Source organism: Schistocerca piceifrons, chromosome 10 (assembly GCF_021461385.2).
Source record: "Schistocerca piceifrons isolate TAMUIC-IGC-003096 chromosome 10, iqSchPice1.1, whole genome shotgun sequence".
NCBI classification, from domain to species: Eukaryota; Metazoa; Arthropoda; class Insecta; order Orthoptera; family Acrididae; genus Schistocerca; species Schistocerca piceifrons.
Genome location: NC_060147.1, coordinates 77120159 through 77140616, shown reverse-complemented (window position 1 = coordinate 77140616; position 20458 = coordinate 77120159). Strand labels below are relative to the sequence as shown.

Below are 20458 nucleotides of genomic sequence, written 5' to 3'. Positions count from 1 at the left end.
TCTTGGCATTTGAACAGTTTTTAACAATTACAAGAAATCGTCTTCAAAACTCTCGCCGAGCGGTTCTAGGCGCTTCAGTCCGGATTCGCACTGTTGCTACGGTCGCATGTTGGAATGCTGCCTGCCTCGGGCATGGATGTGTGTGATGTTCTTCGGCTACGTTTAAGTAGTTCTAAGTCTAGTAGACTGATGACCTCAGATGTTAAGACCCATAGTGCTTAGAGCCATTTGAACCATCAAAACTCTCATAATGGGAAAATTCAATCAAAATAATATTAGGAATATTCCCACAATAATGAGCTAAAAGCCATTCAAATGCCAAGATCGCACAAAAAAAAATTTCATTCAAGACAACCGGTTTCAATGGTCTTAGCTGTCATCTTCAAGTTTATCTTTTTATTTTTTTTTTAAGTAAAACATTTCATTGTACGCTGCACTTCATGCACAAGAATCATGAAGTGGATTCGCACTGTTTAGTGTGTCGAGCATATGTAAACAGATGTGCTATTGTGTATCGTATTTGTATCATTTAATAAGCATCTGGGAACAGTATGAATGTGAACAAGGCCCTTTGCACAAGGTGCTGTGAGTTTTTAAATATTTTAGCGCTTGTGGAACGTCTATAGCGTGGTGGCATCTTGTGCATGAGATTCAGCGTAAAATGAACATGATTTAGTACAAAATAATGTTTCAGACCTGAAGATGATAGCTAAGACTGTTGAAACCGGCTGTCTTGAATAAAAAATATTGTGTTCGATCTCGGCTTCTGAATAGTTTTTAACAATTACAAGAAATCGTCCTTCAAAACTCTCGCCGAGCGGTTCTAGGCGCTTCAGTCCGGAACCGCGCTGCTGCTACGGTCGCAGGTTCGAATACTGCCTCTGGTATGGATGTGTGTGATGTCCTTAGGCTAAGTTGGGTTTAAGTAGTTCTAATTATAGGGGACTGATGACCTCAGATGTTAAGTCCCAAAGTGCTTAGACCCATTTGAACCATCAAATCTCTCATAAGATGCATGAAGTGGATTCGCACTGTCTAGTGTGTCGAGCATATGTAAACAGATCTGCTATTGTGTATCGTATTTGTATCATATAAGAAGCATCTGTGAACAGTATCTATGCGGACATGGCTCTGAGCACTATGGGACTTAACATCTATGGTCATCAGTCTCTATGCGGACATGGCCTTTTGTACAAGGTGCTGTGTGTTTTTGAATATTTTTGCGCTAGACGAACGTTCATAATGAGGTGAGTTTTATCCACTTGACATCTTGTGGATGAGGTTCAGCGTAAAATGAAGATGATGTACAACAAAATTATGTTTCAAACCTGAAGATGAAGCTAAGATTATTGAAACCGGTTGTCTTGAATAAAAAATATTTTGTTCGATCTCGGTTTCTGAATAGTTTTTAACAATTACAAGAAATCCCTCTTCAAAACTCTCATAATGAGAAAATTCAATCAAAATAATATGAGAAATATTCCCGCAATATTGCCACGTATTGCAAGCCATATACAGGACTATTGACGCTAACGGTTTGAGTCCACATACTGCCGACTTCTCGATACTACCACTCAACGCAGTGCGGCCTAGTGGCTGCGCAGCCTGGAAAAGGAGCAGACGGTGGATTGAAACATGCAGCAGGCGGAGGTTATGTCTCATTCCAGGGAGTGGCGGGCAGCGGCTTTTGGGGTTGCGTGTGTGAGACTCCCACACACACGGTAGGCGGGGGGAGGGGGGGGGCAGATATCCGCCCTCGCCGGACCCGCATGGGGGCGGAAGGCCCTGGCCCCTCACGGGCGGCGGCCGATAATGAAATTCGCCCCGAGGCGCGGGTCGCCGGCTCATTGTGGCGCAAAGTCTCCGCCGCCGGGGGTGGGTTTTGGTTTGCGTCTATCAGCGCCCGACGACCCCAGCGCCGCGGCATCATTAGCGGTATCGCGGCAAAGCGCGCCTGCTCGATCTCTCGCTGCCGCTGTCGATCGCGTTTTATTCGCGCTTCCATTCATCTTCCAGCGCGTCGCCCCCCACCCGTCCCACCGCCCCCGCCTCCTGTACGGTCCACGCACGCACACACACGCACATGCGTGCGCCCGCGCAGGACGTGCGGCGCCGAAATCGCTGCCGAAAAACTCTGCCCCGGCCCGACTGACGAGGCGGCGGCGGAGAGCCATCCATCAACGCCGCACCGATGGCGTCGCCGCCGCTGTACTAGCCCAGCCAGCCTGTGGCCCCATTTCCCCGTCTTTGTCAGCCGACACGTATGGAGCAATTGCATTACTTTGACGTGAATTCATATCTTGAACGTAAAACGTTGCCACACACAAAAAAAATGGTTCAAATGGCTCTGAGCACTATGGGACTCAACTGCTGAGGTCATTAGTCCCCTATAACTTAGAACTAGTTAAACCTAACTATCTAAGGACATCACAAACATCCATGCCCGAGGCAGGATTCGAACCTGCGACCGTAGCGGTCTTGCGGTTCCAGACTGCAGTGCCTTTAACCGCACGGCCACTTCGGCCGGCCCACACACACACTGAAGTGCCAAAGACACTGGTATAGACATGCATATTCAAATACGTACATATGTAAACAGGCAGAATATGGCGCTGTAGTTGCCAACGCCTATACAAGACGACAAGTGTCTGGTGCAGTTGGTAGATCGGTTACTGCTGCTACAATGGAAGGTTATCAAGAGTTAAGTCCAACTTCCTGGCAGATTAAAATTGTGTGCCGGACCGAGACTCGAACTCGGGACCTTTGCCTTTCGCGGGCAAGTGCTCTACCAACTGAGCTGCCCAAGCACGACTCACGCCCCGTCCTCTGCCAGGAAATTTCATACCAGCGCACACTCTGATGCAGAGTGAAAATCTCTTTCTGGAAACATCCCCTAGGCTGTGGCTAAGCCATGTCTTCGCAATATCCTTTCTTTCAGGAGTGCTAGTTCTGCAAGGTTTGCAGCAGAGCTTCTGTTAAGTTTGCAAGGTAGGAGACGAGGTACTGGCGGAAGTAAAGCTGTGAGGACGGGGCGTGAGTCGTGCTTGGGTAGCTCAGATGGTAGAGGACTTGCCCGCGAAAGGCAAAGGTTCCGAGTTCAAGTCTCGGTCCGGCACACAGTTTTAATCTGCCAGGAAGTTTCATATCAGTTGACACTCCGCTACAGAGTGAAAATCTCGTTCTGGAAACATCCCCCAGGCTGCGGCTAAGCCATGTCTCCACACTATCCTTTCTTTCAGGAGTGCTAGTTCTGCAAGGTTCGCAGGAGAGCTTCCGTAAAGTTTGGAAGGTAGGAGACGAGGTACTGGCGGAATTAATGCTGTGAGGACGGGGCGTGAGTCGAGCTTGGGTAGCTCAGTTGGTAGAGCACTTGCCCTCAAAAGGCAAAGGTCCTGAGTTCGAGTCTCGGTCCAGCACATAGTTTTAATCTGCCAGGAAGTTTCATATCAGCGCACACTCCGCTGCAGAGTGAAAATCTCATTCTGAAGATTTAGGTCATTTTCGATGTGGTGTTATAGTCAGCGCACGAGCGATGGGACACAGCATCTCCGAGGTAGCGATGAAGTCGGGATTTTCACGTACGACCATTTCACGAGTGTATCGTGAATAGCAGGAATCCGCTAAAAAATAAAATCTCCGTCATCACTCTGTCCGGAAAAAGATCCTGCAAGAACGGGACCAACGACGACTGAAGAGAATCGTTCAACCTGACAGAACTGCAGCCTTTCCGCAAAGTGCTGCATATTTCAATGCTGGGCCATCAACAAGTGTCAGCGTGCTAATCGTTCAGGGAAACATCATCGATATGGGCTTTCGGAGCCGATGGCCCACTCGTGTACCCTTGAAGACGGCACGACACAAAGTTTTACGCCTCGATTGTACCCGTCAAGACCGATATTGGACTGGAAACAAGTTGCCTGGTTGGAGGAGTCTCAAATTCTATCAAGCGGATGGACGCGTACGGGTATGGAGACAACCTCATGAGTCCATGGACCCTGCATGCCAGCAGCGGCTTTTAAAGTTGGTGGAGGCCCTGTAATTGTGTGGGGCGTGTCCAGTTGGAGTAATATGGGGCCCAGGGTACGTCTAGATACGACTCTGACAGGTGACACGTACGTAAGCATCCTGTCTGATCACCTGCATCCATTCGTGTCCGTTGTGCATCCAGACAAATTTGGGAATTCCAGCAGGACAATGCGACACTCCAAAGTCCAGAATTGCTACAGAGTGGTTCCAGGAACACTCTTCTAAGTTTAAACTCTTCCGCTGGCCGCTAAACTCCCCAGACACCAACATTATTGAGCATATCTGGGATGCCTTGCAATGTGCTGTTCAGAAGAGATCTCCACCCACTCGCACTCTTACGGAGTTATGAACAGCCCTGAAGGATTCATGGTGTCAGTTCTCTCCAGCACTACTTCCGACATTAGTCAAGTCCATGCTACATCGTGTTGCGGCACTTCTGAGTTCCCGCGGGGGTGTCCTACACGACATTAGGCAGGTGTACCAGTTTCTTTGGCTCTTCAGTGTATTTAGCTACGTTCCACTGCCTAGCAAAAGTTGAACGTTAGAAAGCCTCCTACCTCTTTTTAGGTTTCCGTACGTCTCTCGGTAAAAACGTAACCTGATGCAGGGCGTTTCCATAAGAGCGTGCAAAAATGTAACAGGACATAGAGAACGCACCACTGAACAGTTTGAAGTAGGGAACTTGGGGTCGGAGAACACAGCTTAAGGAGATATGGAAGTAAAAGTGTATAACGTTTTGTCTAACAGTACTGTTTTCCAGCAGATTTACAACTAACAAATGTACGAGTTTACGCCTACTGTGCTGTTCACTTACATGTACAGTCTTTATTTCCTGCAAGGGACGAGATTGATTACCAGGAAGTCAGGATGCAGGTTCTGTTTACTTTGTTTGCCCATAAAGTGGCTCTGTTGTATAGTATTTACATTTTCCCATGACAGAACATGATATGAGTCAACGACAGACCCATTCATTACTCAGTGCTATTCAGAGACGAACAATACAATACGATGGGGCAGTACCGGTGCAGTATTTCCTGGTCGCTGGATTGGGACGGCCGGTCCTATTCCATGGCCTGCGAGGTCACCTGACCTGAATTCCCTTGATTATTTCCTGTGGGGATATATAAAGTGTGTATAAAGACCCCAGTCTGTACGGAGGTGGAATTACTTGCCTGGATTGTAGCTGTCTGTGATGTGATTGTAAACAGACCAGGGATATTTATCAGGGTGCGTCAGAATCTTGTTCGCCGAAGTCATGCTTGAATTGAGGTTGACGCCCGTCAGTTTCAATACATTTTGCAAGATACTGTAAAATAGTACGTTCGTTGTGTCAGTGATGGTATTTGCACGTAACTAATGTAAATAAAAAAAGTACACAGTAATGTGGTTTTATTCCTATTATCTCCTTAATCTGTTTTCTCCGACCCCTGGCTCCCTACCTCAAATTATTGAGTGGAGCATCGTCTAGGTCTTCTTAAACTTTTGTACGCTCTTAAGGAAACACCAAGCAGGATAATATTGCTGCCCGTTTGTTCAAAATCATTTTTCTCAGGAACGGGAACAAGCTTCAAATCGAAATTTACTTCAGGTACTAGGGTCTACGTTTCCTCGGCAATGTAAAAAATGTAAGATTCTAAGTAAGTGCAATCAGAAGATACCGCCATTTATGTCATATATTTTGACACAAATTTAATCATCGAAACGTATAGAGTACTTACCGTTCACCTAAAAATCATGAATCCGGCAAGAAGGAATGTTTCGCTGTACAAGCAAGGAAGACATTCCGGGAACTGTCGATTTGTAATTATGTCAAACCAAAAAATAATTTTTTTGTCCTTAGTTGCCTAGCTGTCAGCCTGTCCATCTGTTAAGCCCCCTCCTCTCAGGAAATATGGTAGCAAAAACGAAATTACACTAAAAATTGAAACTAAAAATTTAAAATATTCTCGAAAGTCTGAAATTTTCGGGACTGATATCTTGCAAGTGTTTCCTTTCGAATTGTTACCTACTAACTGTACTGTGGCACACCTAATTCAGTTCCTCAAGCAGAAACGGAGAAGTAAAGATTTATTGTTGCTGCAGTGTATACGGAGTGCATGAAATGATTATATTAACAGATCAATAGCGCAAGCAATTGTGAAGTACCAGGTATCGACCCACGCTAAAGAAACACCAGAAATGAACGAGAGTTGCAGCTTATCGTACCTCAGATCGTAAGGCTTGGGGGTGGGGCCAGTGTGTCTCAGGCGAATGCACTGTACGATGCAGCAATGACCCGCTCTATGTCGCATGCGCAAACTACCATCACTTACGTGCAAGGAGAATCCGGTTTCATCACTGAAGACCACAGCACGCCATTCCAAGTGAACCTCCGACGGTGCCATGCACACCGATGCTGTGGCCTGAGTGGAGCATGGGCTAGACACGTGCGTGCCGGTAGTCCCACTGCTAGTAACAAGTTCGCAACAGTCCGTGATGACATCTCCGGGCTCAGAAGCCCTCTTCTCTTTGCTGTGGTAACTGTAGGATCTGCCACTGCTGTCCTTACAAATGGCGACCCTGGCAGGCGTCTGTTCTGTGTGCATGTCCAGAACCTCGTCTACGAATGTATTAATGGCCACATGGCGTTGTATCAGTATTGGTGAACAACTGACGCACCATGTCCAACCGCTGTGGGAGATCTTCGAATGGACCATTTCGTCACTCGATAGGACACAATTTGACCCCTTTCGAGCTCGCTCAGTTGCTCACCCCTTTCAAACTCGCTCAGATGTCTGAACGAGTGCATCTCCCTGACATGGTTGCGTGCTTGCTTCACACATTTGCACCACACTGAGGCTTCTGGCTGTGAGCATTCCCTATTAAAGGGTAGATACATGCCGCCTTCGTAGCTATGCCATTATAATATCTGTTGGCAGACGATTTTGATACCATTATCAGTACTCCTACCATCTGGTGAGCAAGATGTATGAGACAGGCGAAATACCCTAAGACTTCAAGAAGAATATAATAATTACAATCCCAAAGAAAGCAGGTGTTGACAGCTGTGAATATTACCGAAGTATCAGTTTAATAAGTCACGGCTGCAAAATACTAACGCGAATTCTGTACAGACGAATGGAAAAACTGGTAGAAGCCGACCTCGGGGAAGATCAGTTTGGATTCCGTAGAAATGTTGGAACACGTGAGGCAATACTGACCTTACGACTTATCTTAGAAGAAAGATTAAGGAAAGGCAAACCTACATTTCCAGCATTTGCAGACTTAGAGAAAGCTTTTGACAATGTTGACTGGAATACTCTCTTTCAAATTCTGAAGGTGGCTGAGGTAAAATACAGGGAGCGAAAGGCTATTTACAATTTGTACAGGAACCAGATGGCAGTTATAAGAGCCGAGGGACATGAAAGGGAAGCAGTGTTTGGCAAGGGAGTGAGACAGGGTTGTAGCCTATCCCCGATGTTATTCAATCTGTATATTGAGCAAGCAGTAAAGGAAACAAAAGAAAAATTCGGAGTAGGTATTAAAATCCATGGAGGAGAAATAAAAACTTTGAGGTTCGCCGATAACTGGAAGAGCAGTTGAACGGAATGTACAGCGTCTTGAAAGGAGGATATAAGATGAACATGAACAAAAGCAAAACGATGATGATGGAATGTAGTTGAAGTAAGTCGGGTGATGCTGAGGGAATTAGATTAGGAAATGATACACTTAAAGTAGTATAGGAGTTTTGCTATTTAGGGAGCAAAATAACTGATGATGGTCGAAGTAGAGAGGATATAAAATGTGGACTGACAATATCAAGGAAAGCGTTTCTGAAAAAGACAAATTTGCTAACATCGAGTATAGACTTAAGCGTCAGGAAGTCGTTTCTGAAAGTATTTGTATGAAGTGTAGCCATGTATGGAAGTGAAACATGGACGATCAATAGTTTGGACAAGAAGAGAATAGAAGCTTTCGAAATGTGGTGCTACAGAAGAATGCTGAAGATTAGATGGGTAGATCACATAACTAATGAGGAGGTATTGAATAGAATTGGAGAGAAGAGGAGTTTGTGGCACAACTTGACAAGAAGGAGCGACCGGTTGGTACGACATGTTCTGAGGCAGCAAGGGATCAGAAAGTTAGCTTTGGAGGGCTGCGTGGAGGGTAAAAATCATAGAGGGAGACCAAGAGATGATTACACTAAGCAGATTCAGAAGAATGTAGGTTGCAGTAGGTACTGGCAGATGAAGAAGCTTACACAGGATAGAGTAGCATGGAGAGCTGCATCAAACCAGTCTCAGGACTGAAGACCACAACAACAACAACAGTACTACTATTCCCTAGGCGACATATCCTGTCATCGGGTCAAAATCGACGTCGTTTTTGCAGGTGTGCTATTTTTTTTATGAAGGTGTATGTTAATTATATATGAAGATAGTAACTGTTCTCGAAACAACAGATACCATTGATGACCGTGCAGATTCCCTAGAACAAATGATAATTAGTTGAAACCCTCAGCTGCCGACAGGTGTTGTTGATATACCTCGAGAGGGAAAGTTGAAAATGTGTTCCCCGACCGGGACTCGAACCCGGGATCTCCTGCTTACATGGCAGAGGCTCTATCCATATGAGCCACGTAAGCAGGAGATTCCGGGTTTGAGTCCCGGTCGGGGCACACATTTTCAACTGTCTCCGTCGAGGTATATCAGCAACACCTGTCTGCAGCTGAGGGTTTTGATTGATTATCATGTATGTTAATTGCTTGCACACAGCCCACTTTCGTTAATGTGCTATTTAAAGCTTTGCCTGTGCGCATTCTCGCGAGAAAGGAGACACCGCGCGGAGGTGGCGCAACAATCAGAAATGAGATTCTCAGCTCAGTTGATGCCCTCTGCTCCTCCTCGCTGCGCAGCCGGACGGCCTTGGCGCAGTCCACACGCACCGCACGCATTACGCACGCATTATGCACCCGCCATGTAGCGGGGAGATATCGGACCGACACACACGTAGACACGGGAGTGCCTGCCAAATCGCAGGCTGAGCTGCAGCTGATATCGCACAAAGCTCCCGCCACAATGGGGGCTCCTCACGCCCGGGTATTATACGGGGCGACCGTCATAACTCGGCCCTGTGCGTTCGCGAGCCCTCGAGAGCTAATAGCTACCACCTGACTCACCTAATGATGGCCTCGCCTAACTGCCGCCATTACATCTGCGGAGTGTCAGTACACCTCCCAGCGAGTGATCTGAGAAGGCAGAGAACGGTGCAACCACACTTCGACTGGCGTTGTGGTAGGCCCTGATACACTTGCTTCTGCTTCTTTACAGTGCAAACTCCTGTGAAGCGCGTGGCAAAGGATACATTCTATTGTACCTATAATTAGCAATTTTTCCCGTTTCATTCGCATCCTGATTTAGATTTTCCGTCATTTCCCTAAACCGTTTCAGGCAAATTCCGGGATGGTTCCCTTGAAAGGGCACGGCCTATTTCCTTCTCAGTCCTTCCCTGATCCGAGCTTGTGCTCCGTCTCTAGTGACCTCATTGTCGACGGGATGTTAAACACTAATCTGCTCCTACTCCTAAACGCTTGTGTGCATTATAAATGTCCTCGCCATTCCTGTAGGAGAGTTATGTTAAGGGTTGTAATTCATTAGTAGAGTAGCTGAACACCCGATTATGTATTTATTCCAATCTTCTACTACTTGATCTCCTCCTTCACCCTCTCTCTGTCTGTCTCCTTCTACCCCACTCTCTCTCTCTCCACCTACTACTCCATCACACTTTCCATCTGCCCCCCCCCCCCCGCCCCCCACCCTAATCCACCTGCTACTTCCCCTTTTGTCCATCTTCTCTTCCGTCCTTTACCTCCATCTCACCCTGTCTATTTCCTCCTCCCTCTTTATTTGTGCTTCTTGTGCCTATATCTGTCCACCACCTTCTCTCCCCCTGTCCATCTCATTCTCCCACCTCTCTGTCAATCTCTTTCTCTGCTCTCTCTATCTCCCTCTCTCTGTCCACATCTCTCCCTCTATCTGTCCACCTGCTTCTCTTCCCCTCTGTGCAGCTCCTACTCCCACTCCCTCAGTTCACCACCTGCCACTCTGTCTATTTCCTCCCCCCCCCCCCCTATCAGTCCCTCTACTTCTCCACCATCTTTCTACCGACTTGCTCCTCCCCCCCCCCTTCTGTCCATCTCGTAATTTCCATCTATCCATCTCCTCCTTTATCTCCACTGGCCCAGTCTAAGTCCATATCTTCCTCCATCTTTCTTTGTCCATCTCCTCCTCTCCCTGTGCATGTCCTCCTCTCTTTCCCCATTACTTCCTCTTCCTTTTCTCTGTTCATTTCGTGCTGCCTATCTCTCTGTACATCTCCTCGTACCATCTCACAGTCCATCTCGTCCCCCCCCCCCCCCCCCCCCGGTCTGTGTCCCCCTCCTCTTTCTCGTCTGTCTGTAAATCTCCTATGCTACCCTTCTCTTTCCACTTTATATCCACCCCAATAGCAGGTTGTTGCTATAAATAATAGATTTCAGCTATTAGTCGTCCTTTAGAATTTTAATTGGCAGATCTAGATTTCAGTTAGAAACTAGCCATCCTCAATGCACTATCATTTTTGATCAGTGCATGTAATGCCATTGAGAATGGCTAGTTTCTAACTGAAATCTAGATCTGCTAACAAAAATTACAGAGGACGACTGATAGCTGAAATCTATTATTTACAAATCAAAATAACAGTCGCTGCGTGCAACAGCCTCTGAATGGAGGGTAGCCTGATGAGGTTGTTGGTTCTTGCCCCTTCAGTATTTAGCAGTTAGTAAGGGATATGTGTATCAAGTTTGGCTGAAATCTACCCTGTGGCTTTGCTCATATACACGCATTCCAAATATAGTTAACATATATTTAATTACATTTTTCACACGCTTCTGTACACATATTTCACATATACCTGTAACAAATTTAACGCTGCAGTTTCCTTTTGATGCAGCTCAAGGTTTATGACGTCGTGTCATCTGAACCATGTGTCGTACAATGATAAAATTTTTTAAGTGAATGCATTGTAAATGTAGATACTGTCTGTGAAAGGTGTTGTGGATAGAGTTAGTTCAAAATGGTTCAAATGGCTCTGAGCACTATGGGACTTAACTTCTGCGGTCATCAGTCCCCTAGAACTTAGAACTACTTAAACCTAACTAAACGAAGGACATCACACACATCCATGCCCGAGGCAGGATTCGAACCTGCGACCGTAGCGGTAGCGCTGTTCCAGACTGAAGCGCCTAGAAACGCTCGGCCACAGCGGCCGTCAACATTGTCGAACATGATAGTTTTGATAGGTTTTGTTTATAAATAATTCTTCTGCTGCCAGTCACGATTTTCTTTATTTTACTTTTCACACGACGAATTTCGGAAAATGAATCCCATTTTCAAGTGCGTCTTTTTGTGTTTGTTATGCCATTTCTATGTGATGTTGTGGATGTGTGAGTGTCTGCTTAATTTCGTTGGTTTTAGTGCAATATATAAGAAACACGCGATTTTTAGCTGGTTGTCCATCTTTTTGTGAACTTAGTGCAGGGTCTCACACACACTAAACACCACAAACAACTTGCTGAACACTTCTAACATCGAAAATATCTTACATAAACAAAACAGTTACAAAGCGGTTCCTACAAGTAGTCAACAGAGATAACATTACAGGTCTTCCATATAGTATGGTATGCTTTTGTGCAGTGTGTGTGTGTGTGTGTGTGTGTGTGTGTGTGTTGGGGCATATGGGAGCTCAACGTCGAGGTCATCAGCGCCCTGACACACATTAAAGGGAACGAATGTGGACATACCTAATAAAACTGAAACACACACGCAAAGACAGCAGGAAAAGAAGGAAAATGCTACATAAGAAAGTAGAACGTAAGGAAATGGAAAACGTAGCAACAAGAATGCCACAGTAAATTGTCATTGGTTGGCCACTTACATAAAATATGGGCGAGCTTGCCACACAGTGAGCAAATTAAGGTCCTCTCCCTAAAATCTTTGTTAAAACATTTGACATGGCACAGAACTTTAAAACTTTAACCACATTCGTCCGAATGTTGCCTAAAACAGATGGCAGGTCCGCTGGCAAGTCAGCCGCGGCCCCCCTGGTCAGAAAATAAAACGCAATCCAATAAAACGTGGCGCACAGTGACCTGGACGCCACAAGTACCACACATTGGAGGGTCCTCCCGCCGGAGTTGGAAGCCATGCGTCATAGGGCTGTGGCCTATTCGAAGCCGGGTGAGGGGATCCTCGTCCCGTCGATGGGGCTGAAAGGAAGTACACCACACACGCGTTGTGGGCTTGACTATACGGAGCTTATTGTCAATCACTTCCAGCCACTCATCCTCCCACCGACGCATGACCCGTGAGCTCAACAGCGAGGTGAGTGCGTGCAAGGGGATAGCACACTGAGATACTTGTGGGGCGAGACACGCCTCCTTGGCTGCGAGATCTGCCCTTTCATTCCCACCAATGCCGACATGCCCCGGAACCCAGCAGAAAGCCACCACCTTCCCCAATCGCTGTAGGTGGAGGAGGGCATTCTGGATGGTCTGGACTATTTTATCTGCTGGATACAAACGTTGCAAAGAGTCAAGGGCACTTAGTGAATCGGAACAGACAAGAAATTTAGGACAGGAAGAATGTCTCATCTGCTCCAGTGCCCGCAAGATCGCAGACAATTCTGCATCAAAGTAAAAGTCTGAGGGAGTCGGACCTTGAGGACACGATCCGGAAAAACAACAGAGCAACCATCGGAATCCCCTCGTTTCGACCCATCCGTAAAAACAGCCACATAGTCGTGGCGCTCAGATAAAATGGCAGAAAATGCTGCATTAAAAACGGTGGCAGGAGTGCAATCTCTCTTGTACTGCAATAAATCTAAAATCACTCAGAGCCTCTTCAGTAACCAGGGTGGCAGGCGGTTAAAACCCAGGATTTGGGGATGTACAGACTCCACACCGAGGGACTCTAGTACACGTTGCACACGGATCCCGAACGGCAAAGTAGCCCGGGGACGGTGGGAAAAAAGGCGGTCCAGATGTGGATGAGCAACAAGATGGTGAGCAGGCGAAGTGGGAGCTGCAAGAAACTTACAAGCCTGGGGCACCAGCAGGACCTGCCGCCGGATGGTAAGTGGCGGTTCCCCAGCCTCAGCACAGAGGCTGGGTACGGGACTGGTCCGATAAGCACCCGTGGCCAGTGGAATCCCAGCATGGTGGACAGCGTCAAGGATCTACAAATACGACGGCCTCGCTGACCCATACACTGCGTACCCATAGTCCAGCCATTGTACAGAGGTTATGTATCTTAACATTTTGGATCATAATTTACTTATATCGATTTTACAGTTGTTATTTCTATGTGTTACTATTTTTATGTATATATACTATCGAAATATCTGAAGAAATTCGCTGATTACCTTTCAAGTTACCCCTGCAGTCATGACCCATATTCAGACTGGGTTATACATGCCAAGAATGCTGCATGTTGTACCTAGGACAAACACGCCGAAATTTCAACACCAGGTACACACAACACATTAAAGCCTACACACACAACAGACACACTACATCAGCCATACCAACACACATACATAATACTGGACACCCATTTCGAAAAATAGAACAAAATGTCAAAGTACTCCACCGACTAAGTAGAGGACATAAAAAATGGATTTGCTAGAAGAAATGGCGATCTAGTCACATTACAGAAAATATGAAGATAAAGTATTACGTGGAAAACTCGAAAGGGGATCAGTGAATTTCTTCAGATGTTTCGATAGTATACTTAAATATAGTAACACATAGAAATAAGCACAATTGTAAAATCGATATAAGTAAATTATGATCCAAATTGTTAAGATAAAAAACCTCTGTACAAAAGCATGCCAACGTGCTTGCCGCAGTGGTAACATCGGTTCCCGTCAGATCACCGAAGTTAAGCACTGTCGGGCTGGGCTAGCACTTGGATGGGTGACCATCCGGTCTGCCGAGCTCTGTTGGCAAGCAGGGTGCACTCTGCCCTTGTGAGGCAAGCTGATAAGCTACTTGATTGAGAAGTAGCGGCTCCGGTTTCGTTAACTGACACACGGCCGGGAGAGCGGTGTGCTGCTCACATGGCCCTCCATATCCGCGTCCACTGACGCCTATGGGCTGAGCATAACCCGGCGGCCGGTCGGTACCGTTGCGCCTTCATGGCCTGTTCGGGAGGAGAGCACAAAAGCATATCATACTCTATGGAAGACTTATAATATTATCTCTGTTGACTACTTGTAGGAATATCTTTGTAACTGTTTTGTTGATGTAAGATATTTTCGATGTTTGAAGTGTACCACAAGTTGTGTGTGATATTTAGCGTGTCTGAGACTCTGCACAGATGGACCATAAGGAAACTGTAAGTACAAATTCTTCTACGTTTCGCCACTGACTTCACAAAAAGATCGACAACCAATTAAAAATCGCGTGTTTCTTACACGCATATTGCGTTAAAATCAACGAAATGAAGCAGACTCTCACACATCGTCAACATCACATAGAAATGGCATAACAAACACAAAAAAACGCACTTGAAAATGGCAGTCATTTCCCTAAACACGTCGTGTGAAAAGAAAAGTAAAGAATATCGTTACTGGTAGCAGAAGACAATTAAAAGAAAAACAGCCCTCGGCCACTAATTTTTAACGAATTAACCGGGTTTCGACACTGCTAGGAGTGTCTTCCTCAGAATTTAAACCAAAGAATGGTCTATAACATGGTCACAGAATTATGACTAAAAACGTATGATACAAATTGCAAGTAAGGAAATTATTTTATAAATGACATATAAGTACTGCCAGTCTTTCACGATAATTCGGTACTTATAATTTGTATCATACGTTTTTAGTCATAATTCTGTGACCATGGTATAGACCATTCTTTAGTTTAAATTCTGAGGAAGACACTCCTAGCAGTGTCAAAACCCGGTTAATTCGTTAAAAATTAGTGACCGAGGGCTGTTTTTCTTTTAATTGTAACTATTGACGATCTCTGAACGTGCAGCCATGTACAAAATTTTGCGGTAGCGGAAGAATTATTTATAAACAAAAAAATGGCTCTGAGCACTATGGGACTTAACATCTGAGGTCATCAGCACCCTAGACTTAGAACTACTTAAACCTAACTAACCTAAGTACATCACACACATCCATGACTGAGGCAGGATTCGAACCTGCGACCGTTGCAGCCGCGTGGTTCCGGACTGAAGCGCCTAGAACCGCTCGGCCACAAAGCCCGGCTATTTATAGACAAACCTATTGTTTTTACAGTCGCATGCTTTCAGAACCTTTTAAAATGGATCAAATCAGATGATAGTTTTGGTGGTGTAGGTGTTATGGTGTGGGAGCACGGCGTTTCATGGGCGTACTGATCGCCAAATACTTGAACACGCACTGCGTACCTCTTTCAGTTGGCTTCTTCACTATACTACGGCGATTCTATGTGTGGTCCAAGAGTCATCGCAGTGACATGTGATGCGTATGTACTTTCGTCCGTAAGCTTTTCTCATCTGTCTATCTCGACGTTGCGGTATTCAGAGACCAACAGGATGTTAAGTTCTTGCTGATTGTGCACGGCACCTACTGGCGCGCGCCTGTGTGTGTGTGTGTGTGTGTGTGTGTGTGTGTGTGTGTGTGTATGTCGGCAAGTGCTAGAAGGCGTCGCAGGAGCTAGGCGGACGTTTCCTGTAAGGATCGCTGGCGCCTCTGGCCGTCCCGAGAGACTGGCCACACAGTGAATGAGTCGCTCCGTATGAATGGGCCCAGTCAGTGTGAATGGCCGAGTGTGCTCGGCTTGAGTCCTCCGGTTGCTGTCAGTCACGGAGCTCGCCTTCCGAGGCGCCTGACTGCTTGGTGCTGAGTGACGCGGACCATGCGTTTGAGAAGCGGCTGAGGTTTGGCAGTACCATCCTCTTGCTAAAAAGGGACACGCCTGTTCCGAACACAATGGTTGTTACACCGAGTACCATGGTGAAAAAGACCACTTCAGCTGTATGATATTTACTTATGGTCCAACTACACTGAAGAGCCAAAGGAACTGGTACACCTAATAACACAGGCAAAACTGCTGTAACGAGACGTGACATGGACTCGACTAAAGCCTGAAATAGCGCTGGACGGAACTCGAGGGCTCACCATAATTCCGCAAGAGTACGAGGGGGTGGAGATCTCTTTTGAAAAGCACGCTGCAAGGCATCCCAGATATCTTCAGTAACGTTCATGTCTGCGGAGTTTGGTGGCCAGCGGAACGGTCTGAACTCAGAAGAGTGTTCCTGGAGCCACTCTGTAGCAATTCTGGACGTGTGGCTTGTTGCATTGTCCTGATGGAATTGCCCAAGTCTGTCCAAACGCACAGTGGACATGAATGGATGCAGGGGATCAGACAGGATTCTTACGTACGTGTCACCTGTCAGAGTCGTATCTAGACGTATCAGGGGTCCCTTATCACTCCAACTCCACATGGCTCACACCATTACAGAGCCTCCATCAGCTTGAACAGTCCCCTTCTAACGTGCAGGGTCCATGGATTCATGAGATTGTCTCCGTACCCGTAAACGTCCATCCGCTCTACACGATTTGAAACGAGACTCGTCCGACCAGGTTACACGTTTCCACTCACTAACAGTCCAATGTAGGTGTTGACGGGCCCAGGCGAGGCGTAAAGATTTGGGCTGTTTGGGTTGTTTGGGGGAAGAGACCAAACAGCGAGGTCATCGGTCTCATCGGATTAGCGAAGGACGGGAAAGGAAGTCGGCCGTGCCCTTTCAAAGGAACCATCGCGGCATTTGCCTGGAGCGATTTAGGGAAATCACGGAACACCTAAATCAGGATGGCCGGACGCGGGATTGAACCGCCGTCCTCCCGAATCCGACTCCAGTGTGATAACCACTGCGCCTCCTCGCTCGGTGAAAGATTTGTGTCGTGCAGTAATTAAGGTTACACGACTGGGCTATCGGCCCCGAACGTTCATATCCATGATGTATCTTTGAATGGTTCACTCGATGACACTTGTTGATGGGCTACCATTGAAATCTGCAGCAACTTGCGGAAGGGTTGCACTTCTGTCACTTTGAGCGATTCTCTTCAATTGTCGTTGGTCCCCTTCTTGCAGGATCTTTTTCCGGCCACAGCGATGGCGGAGATCTGAGGTTTTACCGGATTCCTTATATTCAAGGTACACTCGTGAAATGGACGTACGGGAAAATCCCGACTTTATAGCTACCTCGGAGATGCCGTGTTCCATCGCTCATGCACAGACTGTAACACCACCTTCAAACTCACGCACTTCTTTATAACCTGCCATTGCAGCAGCAGTAACCGATGTAACAACTGCGCCAGACACTTGTGTTATATAGGTGTTAGCGATCGCAGCGCCGTATTCTACCTGTTTACGTACATCTGTTTACGCAGGCCTAAACTAATTTCTTTGGCGTTTCAGCGTAGTTTCGCAGCATTAGAGCCACAGCGATACATCTGTATACAGCATCCTCCGAAATTCTCGTCACAAACTTCTAGGACTTGTGGAGAGGTGTGAGCACATAATACATGAAATGTAATCGCAGTTGCATATAAATATGGACTACCATCAGCCGTATAATGGAATGAAGACAATGACAATATGTGCGCTTTCTGCGAGCGCTCGCCTTACCATTTGGCTATCTGAGCACACCTAAATTTCCATACGTCGTCAGTCACGTCTATACAACCTTAATTCGTACATACATTATGTGGATTCCCGTATAGGGGAGACATTTTATTTGTCCGGTGTCGGCAGATAAATACGATATTGCAGTGCCGGTGCTATTTCGAAGGGTCGTAAGCTTCCTTCGGGCATGAATGCCCGAATTTACAGGCACTGCGGCGGCTACATCCGTGATGGAATACATGAAATGCATTCGCAGTCGCATGCATCCATGTCCGAAGGAACTTTACTTCGTAATTCAGAATAACACAGTCACTGCAGTATCGCAGGAGTACACTATCTTCCGTTCTACGACGGTTTACCAACTTATCTTTATACTAGATTTCCAAACTAGGGATAATGATCCCTGCATTCAGCTGTATTTTATACTGGACTACTGACCACATTTTTATTGCAACTGGGCAAATAATGTTGGGTGATCTAGTGGTTGTTGTTTTTGTTGTGGTCTTCAGTCCTGAGACTGGTTTGATGCAGCTCTCCATGCTACTCTATCCTGTGCAAGCTTTTTCATCTCCCAGTACCTACTGCAACCTACATCCTTCTGAATCTGCCTAGTGTATTCATCTCTTGGTCTCCCTCTACGATTTTTACCCTCCACGCTGCCCTCCAATACTAAATTGGTGTTCCCTTGATGCCTCAGAACATGTCCTACCAACCGATCCCTTCTTCTGGTCAAGTTGTGCCACAAACTTCTCTTCTCCCCAATCATATTCAATACTTCCTCATTAGTTATGTGATTTACCCATCTAATCTTCAGCATTCTTCTGTAGCACCACATTTCGAAAGCTTCTATTCTCTTCTTTTCCAAACTATTTATCGTCCATGTTTCACTTCCATACATGGCTACACTCCATACGAATACTTTCAGAAATGACTTCCAGACACTTAAATCTATACTCGATGTTAACCAATTTCTCTTCTTCAGAAACGCTTTCCTTGCCATTGCCAGCCTACATTTTATATCCTCTCTACTTCGACCATCATCAGTTATTTTGCTCCCCAAATAGCAAAACTCCTTTACTACTTTAAGTGTCTCATTTCCTAATCTAATTCCCTCAGCATCACCCGACTTAATTAGACTACATTCCATTATCCTTGTTTTGCTTTTGTTGATGTTCATCTTATATCCTCCTTTCCAGACACTGTCCATTCCATTCAACTGCTCTTCCAAGTCCTTTGCTGTCTCTCACAGAATTACAATGTCATCGGCGAACCTCAAAGTTTTTATTTCTTCTCCATGAATTTTAATACCTACTCCGAATTTTTCTTTTGTTTCCTTTACTGCTTGCTCAATATACAGATTGAACAACATCGGGGAGAGGCTACAACCCTGTCTCACTCCCTTCCCAACCACTGCTTCCCTTTCATGTCCCTCGACTCTTATAACTGCCATCTGGTTTCTGTATAAATTGTAAATAGCCTTTCGCTCCCTGTATTTTACCCCTGCCACCTTTAGAATTTGAAAGAGAGTATTCCAGTCAACATTGTCAAAAGCCTTCTCTAAGTCCACAAATGCCAGAAACGTAGGCTTGCCTTTCCTCAATCTTTCTTCTAAGATAAGTCGTAAGGTCAGTATTGCCTCACGTGTTCCAGTGTTTCTACGGAATCCAAACTGATCTTCCCCGAGGTTGGCTTCTACTAGTTTTTCCATTCGTCTGTAAAGTACTTGTGTTAGTATTTTGCAGCTGTGACTTATTAAACTGATAGTTCGGTAATTTTCACATCTGTCAACACCTGTTTTCTTTGGGATTGGAATTATTATATTCTTCTTGAAGTCTGAGGGTATTTCGCCTGTTTCATACATCTTGCTCACCAGATGGTAGAGTTTTGTCAGGACTGGCTCTCCCACGGCCGTCAGTAGTTCCAATGGAATATTGTCTACTCCGGGGGCCTTGTTTCGACTCAGGTCTTTCAGTGCTCTGTCAAACTCTTCACGCAGTATCGTATCTCCCATTTCATCTTCATCTACATCCTCTTCCATTTCCATAATATTGTCCTCAAGTACATCGCCGTTGTATAGACCCTCTATATACTCCTTCCACCTTTCTGCTTTCCCTTCTTTGCTTAGAACTGGGTTTCCTCCTAGTGGTTATCGTTTAAAATAAATTAAGAAATAAGTGTGACTACACAGTTTTCCAATATAGTTTCGAATATAGAGGATGATTCACTAACTGTTGCAGCAAAGAATAACTCCGGAAGTATTATGGGAGCTCAAAGATTTTTGGGACAAAAGTTGCATGGGACAACTGGGGCCAAAATATGACGTTGGTTTTTTGTTGCTAGGTGCAGTCGCTTCAGAGATATGAAGGTCAAATGCTTCAAATGGCTCTAAGCACTATGGGACTTAACAAATGGTTCAAAGGGCTCTGAGCACTATAGGACTTAACATCTGAGGTCATCAGTCCCCTACACTTAGAACTACTTAAACCGAAGACTGAGAGGAAACATTCCAATAACCGACGCAACTGTCACAAGTTGCGTCATTCGGCTCATACTCGGATCGTTCATACTCTGAAACTAAACTGGGAAAACACTCTTATACCTGACGTAGGTGCAGATACTAGTTCATTTCAGAAGAAGAAGCGACCAGTCAAAAAAATTTGAGAAACCAACAGGTTTTGAAAAGAAGTGGATTGTCCCATCACTACTCTTGTTCCTTTCCACATGGTGTACCAGGGA

At 45.8% G+C, this 20458-nt stretch overlaps 1 non-coding gene and 1 pseudogene across 1 annotated transcript; both read left to right on the top strand.

The window, feature by feature from the left end:
* The first annotated feature begins 3343 nt into the window (after positions 1-3343).
* Trnal-caa lies at positions 3344-3418 on the top strand. The gene has a single exon. It is a non-coding gene; the product is annotated as a tRNA-Leu (tRNA).
* A 10513-nt stretch (positions 3419-13931) lies between these two features.
* On the top strand, positions 13932-14049 carry LOC124719187 (annotated as a pseudogene).
* Positions 14050-20458: the final 6409 nt, after the last annotated feature.